A 12,315-nucleotide genomic window follows, 5' to 3' on the forward strand; every position below is an offset into this window, starting at 1 on the left:
GCAAACCTCAGACCAGTCTCTAAAAATAGCTTGCTTTGAAGACCCTGAAGCCAAATTAAATATGTAACCTTTGAAATTTTGTCTGTTGAGAGCATGGTTACAAATAAAATGGATAACCTTAGGACTGTACCCGCTCTGTTTTTTCCCCCCTCAAGTCCGCTCTTCCGCTCATTATTTTAGTTAATTGTACTTAGTGGAAAACAGTTAAGTTTGACCTCCTCACAGACTGACCTCTTTCCCTTTGTTTCAGCCTTGTCTGAGGCTTGTCTGTTTCAGCATGTGGGATCTGAGTTTTTTTCCTGTTAAATGGTTGCGGGCTCATCTCTCCTCAGTTGTGTTGACTATGTTGCCCCTTAAGAATTTTAATCTGGCCGGGCGCGGTGGCTCAAGCCTGTAATCCCAGCACTTTGGGAGGCCGAGACGGGCGGATCACCAGGTCAGGAGATCGAGACCATCCTGGCTAACATGGTGAAACCCCGTCTCTACTAAAAAAATACAAAAAACTAGCCGGGCGAGGTGGCGGGCGCCTGTAGTCCCAGCTACTCGGGAGGCTGAGGCAGGAGAATGGCGTGAACCCGGGAGGTGGAGCTTGCAGTGAGCTGAGATCCGGTCACTGCACTCCAGCCTGGGCGACAGAGCGAGACTCTGTCTCAAAACAAAACAAAAAAAATTTTAATCTACATGATGGTCCTTCTGTTTTTTGTCTCTCATTTTCATTTTTGGGTTATTTGAAAATCCATGCCCACTATCAAGTCAAACGTTTCTTCTATCAACAGTTGTTATCATTTCCATACCCTCCATATCATGTCAGTCTTTTTTAGGTTGGGATTTTGATGAGCAGGCCTGTTCCCTCCTATGTCATATGCTACACCAGGTTCACTGTCTATATTTCAATAAGTGTGATAAAATAATCATCATTTTGTTGAATAAGTTGGTGTATTGCTGCTGTTGTTCCTCTGAAGACAGTTTTCTGCAGGCTACATTAACAGGCAGTGGAAATACATGCCAGGCTACATCCTAACGGTTGTGTCTTCCCATCAGAAAAAGATCCTTTTTTCCCCTCCCTGTCAAATGAAGGCTTAGATTTTAGAGACAATTACAAATTACAGAAAATGAAAGAGAAGAACTGAAATCACAGCATCTGTGGTTTTTCTCTATCCTTAATAGTGAAGCAGCTTCTTAGACAATTTTATTGTAATATGTTGATAAAATGTTTATAGTCATCCCTTTGCAGTTTGTTTAGAAAGTAGTTTCTAAGCAGCAGTTCCTGCATCATCTATAAACTTTTAGCTAGAGAAACCACCTTTCTTTTTCTCAGGCTGCAAAAGCAGTCTACTCTTTTCTTTTAGTTTAACACCTGATCTTTATAGTGAGGGACTAAGTTACATGATCTTTCTTCCAAAAGAATATTTCTCAGATTTTTGTGTTCTATAGCTTTCTGATTAAATTGCCATAATAATAGAATTACTTATTACTCAGTCACAGGGAACTCAGTCACAGGGAACTGTGAGTATTTCTAGGAGTTCAAGTATACACAATAATAAACTGTCCCTCATAAAGGGGCGTAAGGGGTAACTTCATAGCTATTGCTATGGTAGTGGATTTGGATACATCTGACTATGGAACCAGATCTCTGATCAGAAATAGTTTGAGTTGTATATACATTTAAAGCTAGGGAACTTAACATCACATTATATTGCCTTGTATTGACAATCATGTTTCCATTATCTTTGGATAAGTAAGACATGCTTTGACAGACTATTTGGCTGTCTCAAAGTCATTCCCTTATATTTTTTTCCCAAAGGAATTTCAGATCCTGTTTAATATTTGCTAGTTTTGCTAGGTACTGAAGGCAGAAAGGGATTGTAGTGATATCTTGTGAGGAAGGAAATCAGTGTTTCTTATCCATTTTCCATATACTGTCAATCTGTCCAAACAGACTTATTATATGGCAAACTGATAAAGAACTTCATTTTCCTCTCTATATACTTGCCTGCACAGCACCATGTTCCACTTTGGAGAGCTCTGTGATGGAGTTTCAACTCTCTAGATAAGGTGGAATAGCTGAACCATTGTGCCTCCATAGATTTTCACAACCCTGAAAGTAACAGCAGTTGGGAGGATGAAAGAGGCTATTTCCCACCCACCCCAAGAGTCCTAAAGTTCAAAGACACAGCTGGTGTTTCAATGGAGCCAGTGCATCTGGAGCAGCCCAGTTACTAGAGAGGTAACTATTGCGGGTACCCTTGTTGTTATTCTCGAAAGTATTCATCTAGGTGGCCCTTGCCCTTCCCTGTGAATCATCTCCTCAAGTCCCTCTACCCTTTTGTTGGCCTGCTTTGAACTTCTTGTGTGTTAATCTCTTTTACAAAGTAAGACCTCTAAGCATAGGATAGGAAGTGCTCCAGGTGTACTCTCACCCACGCTGTGTGAGGATTGTTGAACGATCTGGTTTCTGCATATTTCAGAAGTGCAGTGATATCTAAGTTCTTACTTTACTTGATTTCTTCTGTTTCTCTAATCACCTTCTAGATTATTTCTCTTCATGTGGATAATATTCAATGCTTTACTTTTCTTCATTATTCTACTTGATATCAAGTCATAGATAAGCCAAAGACATGTTATCTTCTTTTTCTAAGGCTATCTTCTAGACGAGCATGCGGCCACATTCTAAGAGATTCTCTGGAATTTCTTCTAAAATTCACCATCAACGGATAGGGTTTCCTTTTGTAGTTTTACCTTTCAAAGCTTACCACTGACTCACATTCTTTCTTTCATTTTATTGCAACCAAGATTTCTAATTGTGTTCTAAAAATCAAACTGAACTCTTGTCTTTCCTCAGGAGAGAAGGGTATCCCCAGTAGAGAGGAGTCTAGGGAATGCTGGGAGCACTTCTCTGAAACAACCCAACCACATCCAATTCTGTTTCTTTTGGAGATGGAGTCTTGTTCTGTCGCCCAGGCTGGAGTGCAGTGGTGCGATCTCGGCTCACTGCAAGCTCTGCCTCCCAGGTTCACGCCATTCTCCTGCCTCAGCCTCCCCTCCCGAGTAGCTGGGGCTACAGGCGCCCGCCACCACGGCCGGCTAATTTCTTTGTATTTTTAGTAGAGATGGGATTTCACTATGTTAGCCAGGATGGTCTCGATCTCCTGACCTCATGATTCACCAGCCTCAGCCTCCCAAAGCGCTGGTATTACAGGTGTGAGCCACCACGCCCGGCCCTCCAGTTGTGTTTCTATTTAGGGCACTGCCCAAGTAAAATGCACATGAGTTATGATCTGTTGTAGAAAGCATTACAATGAATCTCAAATATTAAATTAGTCAGTTTCTTGACCTACATTGTAATCAAAATAGTGCAGTTGACTCTTGAACAACACAGGGATTGGGGCACTGACTTCCTGCACGTCAAAAATCTGCATATAACATATGATACCCCCAAAACCTAACTATTAATAAGCTACTGTTAACTAGAATCCTTACTAATAACAGTAGACTAGCATATTTTGCATGTTTTGTGTATCATATACTATGTTACAATAACGTAAGTTAGAAAAAAGAAAATATTACTAAAAAAATCATAAGGAAGAGAATTTCTTTTTTTGAGATGGGGTTTTGCTCTAGATGCCCAGGCTGGAGTGCAGTGGCACCATATTGGCTCACTGCAACCTCCACCTCCTGCTTTCAAGTGATTCTCCTGCCTCAGCTTCCCAGGTAGCTGGGACTACAGGCATCTGCCACAATGCTGGCTAATTTTTGTATTTTTAGTAGAGATGGGGTTTCACCATTTTGGTTAGGCTGGTCTCGAAATCCTGACCTGAGGTGATCCACCCGCCTCGGCCTTCCAAAGTGTTGGGATTACAGGCATGAGCCACTGCGCCTGGCCCAAGGAAATGTATTTGCTATTCATTAAGTGAAAGTGGATCATCATAAAGGTCTTCCTTCTCCTTGTCTTCACCTTACTAGGTTAAGGAGGGAGACAAGGGGTTGTTCTTGCTGTTTCAGGGGTGTCAGAGGCAGAAGAAGATACACGCAGTTCAAACCCGTGTTGTTTAAGGGTCAACTGGAATGTCAAGTGTACCTCCTCCTCAAGGTAGATAACCCAAAGAAGAGTCTTTTAACACGAGGGCCTATCCCCTACTACACAGGGTGGGTCACCAGCTGCTCCATAATAGCAACATTAACCAGCAAGTTAGGACAAGAGAATGAAACAACCATATCCAATTGAAGCTTCAAGGAAACACAAGGTACTAATGATTATTATATTCACATATGGATGAAAGAGCATGAATTACATCCATTGTTGCCAGAGTTTCTTGTGAGAGCATTTTGTGCTAAGTTATATGCTGTTCTCTACATTAGGCCATGTATGGAGATAAAGAAGCCATATAACCCCTCCCTAGGTTTTGAAGACAGGTATTCCGCTTTGAGAGAGCTGTTGTAGTGATAATAGTTTTGGAATGAGTGTGTAACTGTCTTACATGTTGACTTTAGATTTATATGTCTTAGTTGTAGGGACTGCCATTTATTTCCCTTCCATATGTATTCCAGAGGTCAATGGGTACTTAATCAATAAGAAGTAAAAATTACTATTTTCCTAAGCTTTTCCAGCATTATTTGATGATAAGTTCATTTTTTGGTCATTAACTAGCTGGCTTCCCGTTATATCTCATGATTAATATGAAGTATGTATTTGTGCGAAAAACATTTTGATAGTTCTTAAACAGATGCCGTTTAGTCTCTTGGGATTCACCCCAAAAAAGAGGTATTTTCTTAGCTCTCCCTACTTTATTTACTATTATTTTTGAAGTTTCCTACTCTGGTCCTGCTCTGTCCTGTCCTTAAGGTGATATTCTTTTACAAATTGTGTGCATATCCCTTGGGGGGAAGATATACTTTCCTCCCTCCTCTGATCACTGCCCCATAATAGTTAGTCCATTCTTCCAGATCCACTGTCTTAGGGGCTGCTTGTTCTATTATGTGGTATAGATTTCTGTTTCATCTTGAAGGTCGTTTTTCTACCCCCATCCTTTAGCTACCAGCTGCAAAGACTCTTACATACACCTCCTAAATTGCTTCGAAAGGAATCTGGTTCTGCTGGCCCCAGTTCTGACCTTGACCCTCTCCCCAGTCCTGCGTGGTCCTGGAAACTCAGTGTCCCCAGCACCTAATTCATGCTGATCCTCTGACTTTCTTGCTTGGCCTCTGGAGAGACAGAGAGCACATTCTGAACACTCCTCCTTTTGTGTCGGCATCTCTGTGAGGTGCTTTGGAAGGACTCCAGCCAGGCATGGAAGGGCTCTTTGATAATATCTGACGGGTGGGTAAGAATTTCGGGCACCTGGCCAAGATACACATTGCCTGTAATCGTTAACTCAGCCTGTAAACAGTTCAAACGGCACTGAGAGGCCGTCAGTTATTACATTAGAAGAAGCCTTTCATCTCTCTTGCTCAGAAGCCAGGGCGTCCAGCATTGGCCCCCACTGTGGTGATTGGAGCCATGGTACTCTGTGCACAGCCACCAAAGCCCAAGACATGCAGGGACACACAATGGAACCTGCTCCGAATGACTGACTTTCAAACTTTCAGCATTGGAGCAATAACTAAATCATTAATTTCCTTTTGTTCTGCACCTGGCTGATGCTGGAAGGAAAAAAATGTGTTGGACGGTGGGGAATGGGGGTGGTGGTGGAGAGGTGGGACCCCTGACCAGGAATAAACAGTGGCGAAGGAATTTTCTGAATTGGAAATTTAATTTTTCAGCTCAGTTTTCCAGCACACACTCATGTCTGAAAGCTCACCCTTCACCCTTTTTATTTGTCCCTCTGCTTTACGATCTTTCTAGGTTTGGTCCTTACTGTACTCCGTATCTCCAGTTGGCTTCACAATTACTCAGTATTACTAAACCCTGGTGCAGGGCACAATGCTGGGCCCCGGAGAGGGCCTGAAGGGGAGCATAAGATAACAAACATTCCTGCCCTCAAGGTGCTTACTAACGGAGCCCTTCAGATACTCTAGATACATACTAGAGAACTCTACCTTGAGAGTATACAGTGAGTTTCTACAGAACTTTACAATGAGAAAGAACAGCAGCGTGGACAGAAGTGATCAGGGAAACTTCATTCCACAAAAAACAAAAAGTTTCAGTCCTTTGTTTAAAATTTGCTTCTTTTCTTTCATGTTTCTCACCCATTTTCTTTTGCCTTTTTCATTAAATTCCTACTTTTGCTAAGCAATATTGAGTATTCTAGGCACTTAGTAAATGGGATCATTAAACCTCTTTTAGAATTTAGCTGAGGAGCTAGAATTTGAGTGTTCTGGTATCAAAGGATGGTGCAGGAAAGCCAAGTGCAACTTATTGTAAGCATCTTAATTTCAGAAGACCGTTTCCTGGTTACTATTTCTAAAGATGTTCATATGGTTTTAAGGCTACTGTTGCTGAAACAGTGTAGATTAGGCCATAGGTTTTAAATAGCAGGTGAAATAAAATCCTACACTCACCAGTATTCAAGGTGAGCATCAAAGTTGCAGGTTTTACCCTTTACACCAGAATCTCAAGTGTAAAGCAGCTAGAGTTTTTTGCTCTACAAAACAATATCTTAACATTTGCCTCACTTTCTTCAACTAAAGAAAAATGATAGGGCCATGTGACATTCTTCTAGAAAATTAAAAAAAGAAAAAAAAAGGATCTGCCTTTTATAACTTGACTGGGGCCCTCATAACTTATTAGTTAGAAAGCTCTGACCTCATGCGTTCTGTTTTCTTTGTTTTATATTCCGTTTTGCTCAGCTTTCGGGGGCACTGTTTTATTCCCTTTACATATTCTGGATTTGGGGTTTGTCTCGTTCCCACCATTCACATTTTCTTTGCTGATTCTGAATGTAGCTTTGGAGGAGCATGGATAAAATAAAAGAGTGCAGAGCTTGAGGATGAGGACATGCCGCCCTGCAGCCCGTTATGTGCTCTACTTCTGATTTACCAACTGCAGAGATGAGCAGTGTATCCTTTTTTTCGTCTAAGACAAGTAATACTTTCTTCCATGGAAAAAGCAGTAGTTCAATCTTAAAAAGAAATTAGGTCCTTTAGAAGAATTGAAGCACTAAGGCAAACTAAATCAAATTTTGTTACCATTTTGTCCAGCATTGTTATTTGTTCATGGTAAACAGGAGAGTAGTAATTTGAAAGCATGTGTTAGATCATATTTATGTAGTAGAATTATAGACATACAGAATTTATAAGATACAAGAAAGCTTTGAAGCTTCTGCAGATGTTTCAGATCCACTCAATTCAATGCCCTGGTTAATACTGAGATCATATGTAAATTTAATAGGATGGGGAAATAATGGAGGAAGCCTCTGTTCTTCTACCTGAATGTAGAGCCTATCTTTTGGGAAATGACCAGTTTTGCATATTGGCCTCCCACTCTGGTGGCTTTCATTCTACATGTAGTAAGGAAACTGCCTAGAATTGTTTTGAACCCTGTTGATCAATAGTTAGCAAATTTTAGCATATACCAGAATCAGTTTCAGAAGGCTTGTCACTCAAATTCCAATTCCTATTTCAAACTGCCTTTAAGATTTAAATGTTCATTCCTCATTTAGTATATCAAGACTGACTTAAATTTTCCCTACCCTAACTTCTTTTTCTAATTTCCCCATTTTGTTAATGCAACATCTCTTTTCCAGTTCTCCAGGTTTAGAACTTTTAACTTCTCCATTTCCTTCATCCTTGTACTCCAATCTGTCAAGTACTTTTAACACTTCCTTCGTAATTTCTGTGATTCATTCCGTCTCCTTTTAACTATTACTACCAGAGTTCAAGCTCTCATCATGCCAGTACTAGATTACTGGAACTCTCTAACTGATTTTCCTACCACTAATTTTCTCTTCATTGCACTGGTTTACTCTGCTATTAAATTGTTCTTCTTACAGTACTGTTTTGATAATGAGATCCTCTTACGAATTTAGGATGATTCCTTTTCTGCGTATGAGAGCAAGCTTTAACTCTCATCTTGGCATGCAGTAGCCTTTGTAATTTGATCCTACCTCAGCTATCCAAACTATCTTTGCAGATCTATTTTTTCAGTCAGACAAGTCTTCCTGTACCTTGAAGACTTGAGAGAAACTGCTCAAGAACCTTACTTTTTCTCTCACCTGGCTCCTGGTTTCTTCTCAAGTAAGCTCAGAAGTTTGAAAAATCCATTTGACAGATGCCAATGGACTAGATCCTGTGGCTATTTTTCTCCTGTCCAAATTCTGTCCTCTTTAAGGGTGAGCTTAAGATCCATCTCCTCGACAAATCCTGTAGGTCCTACTGGCTTTACCACACAATGTGGCCTTTGATACAATGTCATTTTGTACCACCATTTACTTTATGAATATGTTATCTTCCCAATGAGACTGTACCGCCTGAGTTGGACCTAACAGTTTTGGGAAGAAGATAGGTGCTCATCAAATACTTGCCAACTAAGAGGCAATATTTCAGATCCATTCTGATGTACCTATGAGGGAAATCTCTGTGCATGCCCATCCAGCATTGCACTCAGTGGTCACATGAAGTGAGTCTCTGTTTCTTGACAGGGATCACTTGGGAGCCATTGATCTGCCCTGTCACAAAGGGTTTGGGGGAAACTATTGCGGCTGTCATTTTAGGGAGAAAGATGGCTCCAGAAACAAGTCCGATAATGCCCAGGCAAGGAATCAACTTAGTAACAGACAGCAACTCTAGTAGTTAGGTATTTGGCTAGGAAAGGGGCTTAGCCTCTGAAGTATTTCAGGTAGGTGTTGGCTTAGCAATTACATATGCTGCTACTTTCTGAGTTAAACCTGCCTAAAAACAAAAGTATGGCCTGATGACTGGGTGGTTACTCCTGTACCCTAAGAACTCATTTATAGGCATCTGCACAGAGGTACCCACCCGAACAAACATTAAGAAGAAGCAAAGGAAAGTGCCTGAAGCATAGTCACTGTGTCAACAGAAATATCAGATAAGGTGGTTTTATGGAGGGGGTGTGTGTGGTGCGGGGAAGAATTGATGCACCTGTGGTTGGTGATTCAGACACTTGGTGCCACATTATATGGCACCATGAAGCCACCTTATGTCCCAGCCACCCCATGGTGGCTGATGTCATATAATTACCCATTTGCTAACTGGGCCAAGAGGAAATGTATTGGATGAAAGCCAGAGTAAGATAGTTATATCTTAGCTGAGCCATATTCAGAACTTTTTGGATCTCCTTTTGTTTCCAGTGAAGCCATTGTCATTGTCAATCTAATAGTAGTTGACTTTTATAGGTGTCTTGCACTTTTTTTTTTGTTGTTGTTGTTGTTTTGTTTTGTTTTTAAGACGGAGTCTGTCTCTGTCGCCCAGGCTGGAGTGCAGTGGCACAATCTTGGCTCACTGCAACCTCCGTCTCCCAGGTTCAAGCGATTCTCCTGATTCTCCTGCCTCAGCCTCTTGAGTACCTGGGATTACAGGCACCTGCCACCATGCCTGGCTAATTTTTGTATTTTTAGTAGAGACAGGGTTTCACCGTGTTGGCCAGGCTGGTCTCAAGCATCCAACCTCAAGTGATCTGCCTGCCTCGGCCTCCCAAAGTGCTGGGATTACAAGTGTGAGCCACCGCACCCAGCCAGGTGTCATGCACTTTGGTGTACCCATTCCTAAGACAAATACATTCTCGTGTAAATGTATTCAAATGAGTTCCCATGGCTCACACAAGCTGCCAAATTATGATATCTCCTCAAGCAGGAACAGAGTCCAGACAATTCCTTTTGGCTGAACTAGGACTAAACTTAATCCCAGACTGACTCAGCTTCTCTGTTAACATTGTTTGAAATTCTGATATCCCTCCAGAGGTTGTTTCTAAAGAGTGCTTAGTGTGAAGTACGAATCACAAAGAAATGGACCAAAATGGACCTGGGAGACCAAATATTTTCAATATTAATTTAGCACACATTTATTAACTGCCTTTTACGTTAGAGCATTGTGCTATGCGGGATTATAAAGAAACCCCTGCCCTCAATTTAGTAAGTAAGAGTATAGGCCAGGCATGGTGGCTCACACCTGTAATCTCAGCACTTTGGGAGGCCAAGACAGGAAGATCACTTGAGGCCAGAAGTTTGAGACCAGTCTGGGCAACATAGCAAGACCCCATCTCTGTTTATTAAAAAAAGAAAAGAATATAAAGCAGAAGGTGAAAATTACTATATGTAGATACAAACAAGATGTTTGGGGCATTTCAGATGAAGAAGAAGAGATTCTTCATGGAAGAGGTAGCATATGAACTTGCCGTTGAAGGATATATAGGATTTTAATAAGTCACAGAACAGAAATAATAGGCATTCCAAGAGAATGTGAGAGAATAGTGAGTAATCCAATTTATTTTGGACTAGTATGGTGCATTGAGGAGAGAGGTGGGGATGAAACTGAAAAGGTAGAGAAGGGAAGAAACACATACTTCTGAGTGATTACTATGTGCAGGAACTGCTGGTACTTTAAATATGTTACTTCATTTTATTTCTGCAATGATCTTCTTGCATGGTGTTTTTTGTTGTTTTTGTTTCGTTTCTTGTTTTTTTTAGGGACAAGGTCTTGCACAAGCTGGAGTGCAGTGGCACAGTCATAGCTTGCTGTAGCCTCGACCTCCTGGGCTCAAGCAATCCTGCAGCCTCAACCTCCTGAGTAGCTGGGATTACCGACATCTACTAGCGTGCACAGCTAATTTTTAAAACATTTTTTGTAGAGATGGGGTCTTGCTATGTTTCCCAGGCTGGTCTTGAACTTGTGGACTCAAGTAATTTGCCCATTTTGGCCTCTCAAAGTCAGGGGATTACAAGCATGAGCCACTGTGCCCAGCCTCCATTTTTAAAAGGAGACTTAGAGAGATTAGGTTACCCACAGCTTGGAAGTGATAGAGTTGAAATGCAAAACTGAGTTGAAATTTAAAACCAACTTGTCTGATTCCAAAACCAGTACTGAGCACCGAGGCCTTGATGTGACAGGCTATGGAGTTTGAATTTAATTCAGAAGACAGTGGACAGCCACTGATAGTATTTGAACAGGGCAATGATAGATAGGATCAGTGCTGTGTCTAGGAAGATTGTTCTTGAAATGACAGAGAGCTTTAGAATGGTGAGGGACTAAAGACTAGTTAGAAGTCTGTTGTAATGGTTCCGACTCCAGAGACATAGAAAAGGTAGATCTCCAAAGACAAGTGATGGCATAGTCTTTGCAATTACTAGGAGGAGGAATCATAATGACTGTGAGGTGCTCAGCCTGAGTCTCTAGGAAAATGGTGGTGCCGTTACCTGAAATAGGTAAGTTAAGAGAGGTTATTGGCTTAGGATGGAGTGTAGGGAGAATGTGATATTTAGGTTTGGTATATTTAAGTTTGAGGTATCAGGAGGACTACAAAGAAATAATGTTTAACAAGCATTTTGAAGTACAGAAGATTTGACTTCAGATACCAATTTGGGAGTCATAATTAAAGATACTGGAGTGAATAAGAACTTCAGAAGAGAGATAATAGAGATCAGAGAATACATCTTTAGGAAACATATATATTTAAACAAGAAGGAGAGGAAGAATAGTAAGAGGAAGAGGCAATAAGTGAGGACAATCAGAGAAGTGGAAGAACTAGAATAGCATTATGTCATGAGCAACCTGTGAAGAGTCAAGAAGCGCGGATTCATTGGGTCAGAAGTAATTTAGGGCTCTTTGCCTTGCTATAGTATCAGTCCCTTTCTTAGGAAACAACTGACACCATTAAGTTCAAACACATTTATTTTTCTATGTCAACTCTGTTAGGGAGGAAATTCAGCAATCAAGAAAACTGTTTTCCTGTTAAAGATGTGTTTGGTGGTCATATTTTTCATTTAAGTAGTGAGAGCTCTCAATTTTACTACCAGCAAAAGAAAGCAACATTTTGAAGTATTTCACTATGTCATCGGAGATTTAGTTCCCAAGAAAGTTCTTCTTATGTCCGTGCTTCTGCCCTTTTACTCTGTGCTTCTTCCTGGGGTCTGTCAAGTCTCCCTTCATTAGATTTAGTACCTGAAATCAATGCCCAGAAGTCAGGTCACAAGCCCAATATGCATTGCATTGTCTCTTCAAGCCTCAGTTACCTAATTTGTGAAATGAGTGGTATTAATAAAGAGAGTAAAATTGCTAATGAAGGATTATAAAGCACTTTGCTAATATAAAATGCAACATCAAAGCTGAATAATAATCTTAATTTAGGGTGAATGGTTCCATTAGCAGAGTAAAAATAAAAAGGACAAAGGGTAGTGTTGCTTTGTACCTTGATAACAGTGTACA

At 40.8% G+C, this 12,315-nt stretch overlaps 1 protein-coding gene and 1 long non-coding RNA gene across 9 annotated transcripts in view; one reads left to right on the forward strand and one right to left on the reverse strand.

Annotated features, from left to right (window-relative positions):
- Positions 1–12,315, reverse strand: part of LOC106993976 (uncharacterized) — an 83,527-nt gene that overhangs the window by 23,207 nt on the left and 48,005 nt on the right. The window lies entirely within an intron of this gene.
- The window catches only part of RNF43 (ring finger protein 43), a 66,369-nt gene that overhangs the window by 22,209 nt on the left and 31,845 nt on the right, over positions 1–12,315 (forward strand). Inside the window, exon 1 of one of the 7 annotated variants that reach the window (XM_077970952.1) lies at positions 6,952–7,021. The exons of the other annotated variants lie outside the window; for them this stretch is intronic. The gene's annotated coding sequence lies outside the window, so the exon portion shown is untranslated. Of the gene's footprint in view, positions 1–6,951; positions 7,022–12,315 lie in introns of those variants that run through there. 7 annotated transcript variants of the gene reach the window in all.

Source organism: Macaca mulatta, chromosome 16, assembly GCF_049350105.2.
Source record: "Macaca mulatta isolate MMU2019108-1 chromosome 16, T2T-MMU8v2.0, whole genome shotgun sequence".
Classification (NCBI taxonomy): Eukaryota; Metazoa; Chordata; class Mammalia; order Primates; family Cercopithecidae; genus Macaca; species Macaca mulatta.